The sequence below is a fragment of the Oncorhynchus nerka genome, linkage group LG24 (assembly GCF_034236695.1).
Source record: "Oncorhynchus nerka isolate Pitt River linkage group LG24, Oner_Uvic_2.0, whole genome shotgun sequence".
Lineage (NCBI taxonomy): Eukaryota > Metazoa > Chordata > Actinopteri > Salmoniformes > Salmonidae > Oncorhynchus > Oncorhynchus nerka.
In genome coordinates, this window is record NC_088419.1 from 71,433,293 (window position 1) to 71,447,024 (window position 13,732).

The 13,732-nt window shown below is 45.2% G+C and overlaps 1 long non-coding RNA gene across 1 annotated transcript; it reads right to left on the bottom strand.

Moving 5' to 3' along the window:
* Positions 1–11,332: 11,332 nt before the first annotated feature.
* Positions 11,333–12,461, bottom strand: LOC135564408 (uncharacterized). Its single transcript, XR_010460995.1, has 2 exons — positions 12,230–12,461; positions 11,333–12,023 (listed from the first exon to the last, which is right to left on the bottom strand). It is a non-coding gene; the product is annotated as an uncharacterized LOC135564408 (long non-coding RNA).
* Positions 12,462–13,732: the final 1,271 nt, after the last annotated feature.

A 13,732-nucleotide genomic window follows, 5' to 3' on the forward strand; every position in this document is an offset into this window, starting at 1 on the left:
AGGGACGATCCCGGGGATCAGGAGTGAGCCGATCGCCTCCGCTGAGGTGCAGAAACCTGACGAACAGGCTGAGGAGTGGGAGTCTGATGAACCGGCTGAGGCACAGGAACCTGTTCAACCAGCTGAGGCATGGGAGCCCACAAACCCACTGAGCCCTCCCAGGTAGCTCCGGCTCCAATACCCGGACCCAACATCACGTCCAACACAAAAACCAAACAAACAAAAAAACACTCCCTGATGCTTCCCTTTGTTGAGTCGTCATTCTTTAATGATGTACGCTGAGTCGGGAAGCAAGTTCAGGGAGTGAATACATTTAATAAATAAACACAACAAGAAACATTTAATAAATAAACACAACAAGAAACATGAACAGCGCACCAACATGATACAGAAAAAATGACAACTGGGGAAGAAACCAAAGGGAGTGACATTTTAAAGGCAGGTAATCAAGGAGGTGATGGAGTCCAGATGAGCTTCATTGTGCACAGATGCCCGTAACCATTGTGCCAGGTGTGCGCCATAAGGAGCAGCCTGGTAACGTCGAGGCCAGAAAGGGAGCACACGTGACATGTATAGTACATTTTATTAATTTGAATTATAAGAATCATTAGGGGTGCCAACTATTTTGACACCTTTCTTTTGGGGATTTAAAAAAAAACTTGTTAAATAAATCTCTTATTTTACTATAAAATAATATGATTCCCCTCCCCTTGCATACAAAAGGCCTACAGCTCAGTATTTTTTGCTCATCTTTATCAAGGGAGGCAATAGTTCCAGATGTGACTGTACAGTGCATTCGGAAAGTATTCAGACCCCTTCGCTTTTTTCACATTTTGTTATGTTACAGCCTTATTCGAAAATTGATTAAATACAAAAAATCCTCATCAATCTACACACAATACCCCAAAATGACAAGGAAAAAGCAGGTTTTTAGAATTTTAGCAAATGTATTAAAAATAATTGGAGTCCACCTGTGGTAAATTCAATTGATTGGACATGATTTGTAAAGTCAGACACCTGTCTGTATAAGGTCCCACAGTTGACAGTGAATGTCAAAGCAAAAACCAAGCCATGAGGATTGTATCGAGGCACAGATCTGGGGAAGGGTACCAAAAAATGTATGCAGCATTGAAAGTCCCCAAGAACACATTGGCCTCCACAATTCTTAAATGGAATAAGTTTGGAGCCAAGACGCTTCCTAGAGCTAGCTGCCCGGCCAAACTGAGCAATTGGGGGAGAAGGGCCTTGGTCAGGGAGGTGACCAAGAACCCGATGGTCACTCTGACACATCTCCAGAGTTCCTCTGTGGAGATGGGAGAACCTTCCAGAAGGACAACCATCTTTGCAGCACTCCAACAATCAGGCCATTATGGTAGAGTGGCCAGGTGGTAGCCACTCCTCAGTAAAAGGCACATGACAGCCATCTTGGAGTTTGCCAAAAGGCACAGAAAGGACTCTCAGTCCATGAGAAACAAGATTCTCTGATCTGATGAAACCAAGATTGAACTCGAATGCCAAGCTTCACGTCTGGAGGAAACCTGCCACCATCCCTACAGTGAATTATGGTGGTGGCAGCATCATACTGTGGGGATGTTTTTCAGAGGCGGGGACAGAGAGCTAGTCAGGATCGGGGGAAAGATGAACGGAGCAAAATACAGAGAGATCCTTGATGAAAACCTGCTCCAGAGCGCTCAGGACCTCAGACTGGGGTGAAGGTTCACCTTCCAACAAGACAAAGACCCAAAGCACATCGAACATCTCTGGAGAGACCTGAAAATAGCTGCGCAGCGACGCTCCCCATCCAACCTGACAGAGCTTGAGAGGATCTGCAGAGAAGAATGGGAGAAACCCCCCAAATATAGGTGTGCCAAGCTTGTAGTGTCATACCCAAAAATACTCGATGCTGTAATCTCTGTCAAACGCGTTTCAACAAAATACTGAGTAAAGGGTCTGAATGCTTATGTAAATGTAATATTTCAGTTTTTATTTATTTTTTTGCTAAATTGTCTAAAAACCTGTCAAACCTTGATCTGTTTCAACCGTCTTGTGCTTTTCTCCACCCCCAATAGTTGGCTCCCGTTTTCCCCTGTGTATTTATACCTGCATTTTCTATTTGTCTGTTGCCAGTTCATCTTGTTTTAATATTTTTCCTTACTCTCTAGTTCTTTGTTTCTAGCCTTTCTGGTACTGACCTTTCTGCCTGACCTGACCTTTCTGCCTGCCTGCCATTATGTACCTGTCAGAATCTGACCTGGTTACAAACCTCTGCATTTCCTCAACCTGCCCTTTGCCTGCCCCCCGTGTTATAATACATTATCTGAGAGCTGAACCATCGGCCTCCTGTGTCTGTATCTGGGTCATATCCTGAGTCGTGATAGTACGAACTGGCCATGACTGACCCACCAGACTCGGACCAGCTCCGCAACGCTGTCTCCGTCCAAGGAGTCACCATTGGTAACACGAGGAAGTACTTCAAGACCTTATGGAAGGACTCCAGCAGAATGCCACGCTTTCACTGCGTTGCTGGAGCAATTATGTGGGTTATCTACTAAGCAGCAAGCCACAACAGAAACCCCCCAGACTCAGTTACCCAGCTACCAGTGGCGCTTCTCCCCAATCTACCCCGGCTTCCAGAGAACCCTGTTGACCTCCTCCAGAGCACTACGCTGGGGATCCAGGATCCTGCCATGCATTTCTCTCCCAGTGTTCTCTCATCTTTGAGCTGCAGCCCTCTTCGTTTCTCTCGGATCGCTTGAGGATAGCGTACTTGATACGACAATCCACTGTTTGCCTCAGTCTGGAGGCGTTTGTGGTGGAGGTTAGAAAGGTGTTTGATTCTTCGTTGTCCAGGAGAGAGGCTGCTCGTAAGCTTCTGCAACTGCGTCAAGACTCCTGTAGTATGGCAGACTACGCTGTAGATTTATGCACTTTGGCCGCCGAGAGTACCTGGAACCCTGAAGCTCTGTTCTACATGTTCCTGCATGGATTATCGGAGGTGTTTAAAGACTAGATCGCAGCCTGGGAGCTTCCCATGGATCTCGACTCTCTCATAGCCTTAACCATACGGATCGATGGGCTGCTACGGGAACATAGGAGGGAGAGGAGGACTGCTCCCGGTCACACTCGCTCATCCACTGTGCCGACCTCACCTCCGAGGAATCTGAGAAGTCCCCGGAGATTCCGATGTCACCTGAGTACCCTTGGGAATAACAAAGGTGCTTTCGAATCGCTTCCTCCGGAGCCCATTTAACTGTGCAGGGCCAGATTGTCTCCTGCTGAACGCTTACGCAGACGGAACACCAAGAGCTGTCTGTATCGTGGACAACAGGACATATCAATCTATCTATTAAAAGACCAGGCTCATCAAGTAGGTACGCTGCTGAGCCGTACAGGTACGGGAAGATTCCCATCTTCCATTATTCGTACCCCTCTCCATGCTATCCTGTTTTGGGGTGACCAGTCCAAATCTCTCCGGGTGCCCATTGACTCTGGGGTACAAGAGAGCTTTATAGACGCTACCCTGGTGTCGGAGCTGGGAATCCCCACACAACCCCTCTCCATTCCCATGGACATCAGAGTGCTACATGGGCGCTCTATTGGCAGAGTCACTCACAATACGTTTCCCATTAACCTGAGAGTGTCAGGTAATCACAGTGAGTCTATGCAGTTCCTGCTCATTGAATCCCCTCACGCACCTGTAGTTTGGGGGTTTTCATGGCTCCAGAGGCACAATCCTCTGATCGACTGGGCTACTGGTCTGAAGTCGGCGCAGCCTGCCCCGGGACGTCTTCCTCGGATCTCTCCGCCATTCCCGCAGAGTACCAGGACCTCCGGGAGGTTTTTGACAAGGCCCACACTACATCTCACCCTCCGCATTGACCCTACGACTGCGCTATGGACCTTCTCCCGGAAACTACACATTCCTCGGGGGCGGCTTTATTCCCTGTCGGGTCCAGAGACCAAGACCATGGAAAGGTACATTGGGGACTCTCTTGCTGCAGGGAGTATTCGTCCATCTGCCTCCCCCGCCGGCGCAGGGTTCTTCTTTGTGGAGAAGGACAAAACCCTGCGCCCGTGTATCGACCTCCTGGGCCTGAATGACATCATGGTTAAAAAAAACGTGCCTCTCCAGGGGGCAAATACTTCTCAAAGTTGGACCTTTGGAACACCTACCATCTGGTTCAGAGACAGGAAGGAGACGAATGGAAGACAGCTTTAAACATGGCTAGCAGGCACTACGAGTACCTTGTTATGCCATTCAGACTGATCAATGCTCCCGCAGTTGTCTAGGCCATAGTCAACAATATGCTCCATGACATGTTGAACAGGTTCGTGCTTGTCTACCTTGACGACATCCTTGTTTTTTCCCAGTCAGTTCAAGAACTTGTCCTCCACGTAAGACAGGTCCTTCAGCATCTCCTGGAGAACCAGCTCTTTGTTAAAGCAGAAAATTAGGAATTCCATCACTCCACCATCTCCTTCCTAGGGTAGGCCATTGCTGCTGGAAATATTAAGATGGACTCTGACAAGGTGAGAGCGGTGGGGGATTGGTCTCAACCCACCTCGAGAGTGCAGCTGCAACGTTTCCTGGGGTTTGCTCATTTCTACCGCCGCTTACTCCCAGGTTCAACACCTTAGCTTCCGTGATGGAGGTTGACACCTCGGACGTCGGAGGGGGGGCCGTCCTGTCCCAGCGCTCTGCCCTGGACCAAAAGCTGCATCCCTGCGCTTTCCTTTCCCATTGTCTTAACCCCGCTGAGAGAAACTACGACGTGGGAAATCGAGAACTACTTACGTCAAAATGGTGTTGGAGGAGTGGAGGCTCTAGGCAAGCTCGATGGGCCCTGCTATTATGGGTAATTTTCCAGTACATGTATTGTGAAATCTTAAAGTAGTAAACAGAATCATTATGAGTTTAAGGGAAGCTAATACATAATCTTATAATTATCCTCACACATGCACCTGCATTATTGTGTATGTCCGAGATGGCATAGCAGTTCAGACGTCTTTTGTCCTCGTCTTGTCGTGTCCTGTATATATATATATATATTTACAACTTTTTTCACATACATTTTATTTTTATTTTCCATCCACTCATCTTCAAAACACTCTCCTGCAACCCGCCTCACCAATTTATATTTATAAATAAGTATTATTTACCTCAAATCTGCAATCCTCCAAGAAGCTAGCCAGAAACTCCAAGAAGCTAGCCAGAAACTAGCCAGAAGCTAGCCAGGAGCAAGCCAGAAGCTAGCCCAGAAGCTAATCCAGAAGCTAATCAGAAGCTAGTTCAGAAGCTAGTTAGCTTCTTTACTGGCAAATCGTTAGTTTTCAGCTAACCACGGTTTGTGGTCATCAGCTATCCTTTAGCTCGAAAATCTATCGCCAGTTTTGTACGGCGCAACGCAGCTCGGAACGGAACATACCGGACCAATTTTTCACTCCATGTCCCTGGATTTCAACTGCTCTCTGGACATTCATACCCGGATCTCACAGCTAGCTAGCTGCTATCCGTGTGACTATCTGCTTTCGTCGATTCCGGAGCAAACATCAATTACTCCGGAGCTAGCCAGCTCCGTCAATCACTCCTGAGTTCCATCAATCACTCCTGGGCTGCAGTCACCTATCCGGACCCGTTTTACTGCCTACGCGGAGCCCCACCGGGCCTTCACAACTGGACTGCCGACGTTATCTACCCGAAGGAGATCCGGCTGGCTCCTCCGTCGCGACGTTACCTGGACACCCATCTGCGGCCTGCTAACCGTTAGCTGTCTTACCGGCTGCTCTCAGAATAGACAATCGGACAATTTATTTATTTGTATTATTATTATGTTTCTTCTTGGGCCTCTATAACTATATCTAATGTTTATTTTTTTTATTTTTTTTTATTTGTTGTTTATTTTATTTTTTTAATGTTTTGTGTGATTTTGATTAATCCCCTCTACCACACGGAACCTCACTAATCTACTGACGGAACGCAAGAGGTGGCTAACAACAGACCTCCATCCTATGCTAGCTTGCTACCGATGGCCTGGCTAGCTGTTTAAATCCCCGTGACCCCCAACCAACCTCTCCACTCACTGGACCCTTTTGATCACTCGACTAAGGATGCCTCTCCTTAATGTCAATATGTCTTGTCCATTGCTGTTCTGGTTAGTGTTTATTGGCTTATTTCACTGTAGAGCCTCTAGTCCTGCTCACTATACCTTATCCAATTTATTAGTTCCACCACCCACACATGCTATGACATCTCCTGGTTTCAATGATGTTTCTAGAGACAATATCTCTCTCTTCATCACTCAATACCTAGGTTTACCTCCACTGTATTCACATCCTACCATACCTTTGTCTGTACATTATACCTTGATGCTATTTTATCGCCCCCAGAAACCTCCTTTTACTCTCTGTTCCAGACGTTCTAGACGACCAATTCTTATTGCTTTTAGCCGCACCCTTATTCTTCTCCTCCTATGTTCCTCTGGCGATGTAGAGGTGAATCCAGGCCCTGCAGTGCCTAGCTCCACTCCTATTCCCCAGGCGCTCTCTTTTGATGACTTCTGTAACCGTAATAGCCTTGGTTTCATGCATGTTAACATTAGAAGCCTCCTCCCTAAGTTTGTTCTATTCACTGCTTTAGCACACTCTGCCAACCCGGATGTTCTAGCTGTGTCTGAATCCTGGCTTAGGAAGACCACCAAAAATTCCGAAATTTTAATTCCAAACTACAACATTTTCAGACAAGATAGAACTGCCAAAGGGGGCGGTGTTGCAATCTACTGCAAAGATAGCCTGCAGAGTTCTGTCCTACTATCCAGGTCTGTACCCAAACAATTTGAACTTCTACTTTTAAAAATCCACCACTCTAAAAACAAGTCTCTCACCGTTCCCGCCTGCTATAGACCACCCTCTGCCCCCAGCTGTGCTCTGGACACCATATGTGAACTGATTGTCCCCCATCTATCTTCAGAGCTCGTGCTGCTAGGCGACCTAAACTGGAACATGCTTAACACCCCAGCCATCCTACAATCTAAACTTAATGCCCTCAATCTCACACAAATTATCAATGAACCTACCAGGTACTCCCCCAAAGCCTTGAACACGGGCACCCTCATAGATATCATCCTAACCAACTTCCCCTCTAAATACACCTCTGCTGTCTTCAACCAAGATCTCAGCGATCACTGCCTCATTGCCTGCATCCGTAATGGGTCAGCGGTCAAACGACCTCCACTCATCACTGTAAAACGCTCCCTGAAACACTTCAGTGAGCAGGCCTTTCTAATCGACCTGGCCGGGGTATCCTGGAAGGATATTGATCTCATCCCGTCAGTAGAGGATGCCTGGATATTTAAAAAAAATGCCTTCCTAACCATCTTAAATAAACATGCCCCATTCAAGAAATTTAGAACCAGGAACAGATATAGCCCATGGTTCTCCCCAGACCTGACTGCCCTTAACCAACACAAAAACATCCTATGGCGTTCTGCATTAGCATCGAACAGCCCCCGTGATATGCAGCTGTTCAGGGAAGCTAGAAACCGTTATACACAGGCAGTTAGAAAAGCCAAGGCTAGCTTTTTCAAGCAGAAATTTGCTTCCTGCAACACTAACTCAAAAAAGTTCTGGGACACTGTAAAGTCCACGGAGAATAAGAACACCTCCTCCCAGCTGCCCACTGCACTGAAGATAGGAAACACTGTCACCACTGATAAATCCACCATAATTGAGAATTTCAATAAGCATTTTTCTACGGCTGGCCATGCTTTCCACCTGGCTACTCCTACCCCGGTCAACAGCACTGCACCCCCAACAGCAACTCGCCCAAGCCTTCCCCATTTCTCCTTCTCCCAAATCCGTTCAGCTGATGTTCTGAAAGAGCTGAAAAATCTGGACCCCTACAAATCAGCCGGGCTAGACAATCTGGACCCTTTCTTTCTAAAATGATCTGACTAGCCTGTTCAACCTCTCTTTCGTGTCGTCTGAGATTCCCAAAGATTGGAAAGCAGCTGCGGTCATCCCCTCTTCAAAGGGGGGGACACTCTTGACCCAAACTGCTATAGACCTATATCTATCCTACCATGCCTTTCTAAGGTCTTCGAAAGCCAAGTCAACAAACAGATTACCGACCATTTCGAATCTCACCATACCTTCTCTGCTATGCAATCTGGTTTCAGAGCTGGTCATGGGTGCATCTCAGCCACGCTCAAGGTCCTAAACGATATCTTAACCGCCATCGATAAGAAACATTACTGTGCAGCCGTATTCATTGATCTGGCCAAGGCCTTCGACTCTGTCAATCACCACATCCTCATCGGCAGACTCGACAGCCTTGGTTTCTCAAATGATTGCCTCGCCTGGTTCACCAACTACTTCTCTGATAGATTTCAGTGTGTCAAATCGGAGGGTCTGCTGTCCGGACCTCTGGCAGTCTCTATGGGGGTGCCACAGGGTTCAATTCTTGGACCGACTCTCTTCTCTATATACATCAATGAGGTCGCTCTTGCTGCTGGTGAGTCTCTGATCCACCTCTACGCAGACGACACCATTCTGTATACTTCCGGCCCTTCTTTGGACACTGTGTTAACAACCCTCCAGGCAAGCTTCAATGCCATACGACTCTCCTTCCGTGGCCTCCAATTGCTCTTAAATACAAGTAAAACTAAATGCATGCTCTTCAACCGATCGCTACCTGCACCTACCCGCCTGTCCAACATCACTACTCTGGACGGCTCTGACTTAGAATACGTGGACAACTACAAATACTTAGGTGTCTGGTTAGACTGTAAACTCTCCTTCCAGACCCATATCAAACATCTCCAATCCAAAATTAAATCTAGAATTGGCTTCCTATTTCGCAACAAAGCATCCTTCACTCATGCTGCCAAACATACCCTTGTAAAACTGACCATCCTACCAATCCTCGACTTTGGCGATGTCATTTACAAAATAGCCTCCAATACCCTACTCAACAAATTGGATGCAGTTTATCACAGTGCAATCCGTTTTGTCACCAAAGCCCCATATACTACCCACCATTGCGACCTGTACGCTCTCGTTGGCTGGCCCTCGCTTCATACTCGTCGCCAAACCCACTAGCTCCATGTCATCTACAAGACCCTGCTAGGTAAAGTCCCCCCTTATCTCAGCTCGCTGGTCACCTTAGCATCTCCCACCTGTAGCACACGCTCCAGCAGGTATATCTCTCTAGTCACCCCCAAAACCAATTCTTTCTTTGGCCGCCTCTCCTTCCAGTTCTCTGCTGCCAATGACTGGAACGAACTACAAAAATCTCTGAAACTGGAAACACTTATCTCCCTCACTAGCTTTAAGCACCAACTGTCAGAGCATCTTACAGATTACTGCACCTGTACATAGCCCACCTATAATTTAGCCCAAACAACTACCTCTTTCCCAACTCTATTTAATTAATTTATTTATTTTGCTCCTTTGCACCCCATTATTTTTATTTCTACTTTGCACATTCTTCCATTGCAAAACTACCATTCCAGTGTTTTACTTGCTATATTGTATTTACTTTGCCACCATGGCCTTTTTTGCCTTTACCTCCCTTCTCTCCTCATTTGCTCACATTGTATATAGACTTGTTTATACTGTATTATTGACTGTATGTTTGTTTTACTCCATGTGTAACTCTGTGTCGTTGTATCTGTCGAACTGCTTTGCTTTATCTTGGCCAGGTCGCAATTGTAAATGAGAACTTGTTCTCAACTTGCCTACCTGGTTAAATAAAGGTGAAATAAAAAATAAATAAATAAAAAATTATGTGTGTATATGTGTATTATTTTTTGTATCATTACTATGGTCACGCCACCAATAAAATCTACGTCCTGGAGTATGTACTAATAAGAGGAGGGGAAACCAAGAAACGATGGGCTTAGATAAATTAGAAGTAAGACTAGGAAACAATAGTGGCAGAAAGCCAAAAGGTTTTGGTCATTTACATAAAGAGGAGTGACTATGTATGATGTGTCAAACTGAAACTGTATATAAAGAGATCTCCGAGTCTGGGACCGGCAGTTGCCCGCGGAACAGCTCGGCTTGTTACTTTGAAATAAAGCCTATTCTGAACTCACAAACTCCAGTGTTTAAGATATATTTTTAAGAACTATTTCCACGACACTATTCACTCAGTTCAACTGTCCTACCGTCCGGGGTCCAAGAATGTGAAGCCGGATGCGCTCTCACACCTCTATAGCCCCGCTGCTACACCGTTGGACCCAGAGACCACCCTCCCTACCTCTTGTCTATCGGCTGCGTTCATCTGGGGTATAGAGAACCAGGTCTGTGAGGCGCAGCGTTCCCTGGGTGGGGGGGTGGCTAACCGGATGTTTGTCCTGGACTCTGCCCTGTTCCCCGGTCCTGGAATGGGCTCGTTCCTCCAGACTTGCCTGGCTCCCGTCGGACCCTGGCCTCTCATGACAACGTTTTTGGTGGCCCACCATAGTTCCTGATGTCTCCGTGTTCGTCGCCGTCAGCACTGTGTGTGCTCAGAATAAGACTGCAGCAAGCTCCGTCTGCCACCTGTTCCTCAATGCCCCTGGTCTTTATATATCCCTGGACTTCGTTACTGGTCTCCCTCCATCAGATAGCAACACCACCCCTCTTCTCAAGACCACCACCAGGTATCTGCGACAGGCGGACCGCCACCGGACCCCTGCACTCCACTATCGTCTCGGGCAGAGGCTATGGCTGTCCAGTCGGGATCTGCTCCTCCGGGTGGATTCCCATAAACTTTCCCCCCATTTTATTTGCCTTTTCCAAATCTCTAAGATTCTTAGCCCCTCTGCTGTTCATCTTCTGTTGCCCCGCACCCTCCGTATACATCCCAACTTTCACATGTCTAGGATTAAACTTCTGTCTTACAGCCCTTTGTCTCCTGATTTCTGTTTGTCTGTTGCCATTTCGTCTTGTTTCATTTTGGTTCTGATCTTTCTGCCTGCCCTGACCCTGAGCATGCCTGCCGTTCTGTACCTGCCTGATTCTGACCTGGTTTATGAACTTCTGCCTGCCCTGACCCTGAGCTGTCTTCCGTCCTGTACCTGTCGGACCTGGTTACAAACCTCTGCCTGTCCTTTGCCTGCCCCGTGTTATAATAAATTATCTGAGAACTGAACCATCCGCCTCCTGTGTCTGCATCTGGGTCAAAACCTTTTTTTGCTTTGTCATTATGGGGTATTGTGTGTAGATTGATGAGGGGAATAAGGCTGCAATGTAACACAACGTGGAAAAAGTCAAGGGGTCTAAATACATTCCCGAATGCACTGTATTTCCTGTTGGACATACATTATTAAGAGTAACACATTTACACACATTTATCATAAATGTTTTTATTAGCTAGAATTTCAAGTGGTGACAATATCACAGACACTATCAAGAATGCAAGATCATCTTGATAGTGTTTATTAAGCATATATTTTCCCAAATTACACATGCAACTGAAAAATTCATTTGACAAATGTTTACAAATTTAGGTTTTGGAGCAAATCTCTGGCTTGGATTGCAGAATAGATATTATTTTTCAGACATCTGTACTTCCTTATCTTCTGTTATTGGTTTAATTTGAGTAGAAACGTCAAATGCTGTTTTAGGCTTGTGATCTTTTCCCTGGTCATCCACCCAGATCTCTCCTGACTTGGCATACTTGATGGCTTTGTTAGCGGTGATGATGAAGGATCTAGGCTGTTCAATTACATTAACCGCCTTGTAGTTTTGGAAGAGATATCCATTGTCTGTTTTTCCAGTGACAAACATGACCTCGAAGGCAGGGCAGTCGATGTAGTCTCTCGCTGGGATGAATTGGATGGAAACGTCTTTACTGCGAGCGAAGTTCAACGTTGATGCTGTTGTAGCTTTGGCATGGGTGTCCATGAGCCCTATAAGGATTTCTCCACCAATTGCAACAGTGGTGTCTTGGAGTTCCAACTTTGACTTTTTGCAGAAAATCTTAATGTTGTCGTCTGTTGCATTGGCAATGTGGGTACCTGTATTTCCCATTGCTGCAGCTGTGAGAAACATAATAATTATTTGATGAACAGTACACTAACAAAAATGTGATTGTTGTGATCTGTGAACTGACACTTTTAAACTACTGTAATCAAGTATTCAAGTGTAAAAAGCAGATATGCATAGAGAGGGAAAATGGGACAGAGAGGATTAATAAAGATAACACATCTGGATGAATTGGACAATTAGAAGAAGACTTACTCACCTGGTTGGATTCAAAATCAGGCGATGAACTGAAGAGGGGTTTCAGAGTGTGATTCAGGAGCAATACCTCTATCTAGACATCACTGGGTTTATATAGATCACATTCTTCCTCTTTTACTCTTTCTATCAGATTCTTGAGAAACAAGAAGTCTTGTCATGTCCTGATAAGGATTAAATCGTCTGCTGTTCTTCGTCATCATTTGACTCTGTGATGAAAAACAAGTTGTTGCCAAAGTTTCAGAACTTGACTGCTGTACATTAGGGTTACAAATTAAATATATGTATGTGTTGGAGAAAACGTGTAAACAGCATTGACAGTGTTAGAGAGGAGGGGCATTTATATGACCAAATGTGAGGTATAAAAGGCTATGTACATGGTATGATATTTTAGCTCTCGTGAATAAACATGTTGGCTATTGTAGGCTGGGACTCTGTCTGTTTCATTCAACCAGTACTTTAATTGAAGTTCAGTTTAAGAACATTGAGAACATAATTTTCTTAATGGGCTTCTGTACACCTATGTAGATATTCCATAAACAATCAGCTGCTTCCACCTACAATAGTCATTTACAACATTAACAATGTCTACACTGTATTTCTGATCAATTTGATGCTATTTTGATGGACAAAAATGTGCTTTTCTTTCAAAAACAAGGACATTTCTAATTGATCTCAAACTTTTGAACAGTAGTGTACATACAGTGGGGAGAACAAGTATTTGATACACTGCTGATTTTGCAGGTTTTCCTACTTACAAAGGATGTAGAGGTCTGTAAACACCCCAACGTCTTCCATTTTCTAATAATTGCGCCAACAAGTTGTTGCCTTCTCACCAAGCTGCTTGCCTATTGTCCTGTAGCCCATCCCAGCCTTATGCCGGTCTACAATTTTATCCCTGATGTCCTTACACTACCCGATGGTCATGGCCATTGTGGAGAGGTTGGAGTCTGTTTGATTGAGTGTGTGGACAGGTGTCTTTTATACAGGTAACGAGTTCAAACAGGTGCAGTTAATACAGGTAATGAGTGGAGAACAGGAGGGCTTCTTAAAGAAAAACTAGCAGGTCTGTGAGAGCCGGAATTCTTACTGGTTGGTAGGTGATCAAATACTTATGTCATGCAATAAAATGCTAATTGATAACTTAAAAATCATACAATGTGATTTTCTGGATTTTTGTTTTAGATTCCGTCTCTCACGGTTGAAGTGTACCTATGATAAAAAATGACAGACCTCTACATGCTTTGTAAGTAGGAAAACCTGCAAAATCGGCAGTGTATCAAATACTTGTTCTCCCCACTGTATTATCTCAATTACCTCAACTAACCTGTGCCACCGCACATTGACTCTGTACCGGTAGTCCCTGGATAGAGGCTCGCTACTGTTATTTAATTGCTGCTCTTTATTTATTTTTATTTACACTTATTTATTTATCTATTTTTTTACTTAACACTTATTTTTCTTAAAACTGTATTGTTGGTTAAGAGCTTGTATGTAAGCATGTCAC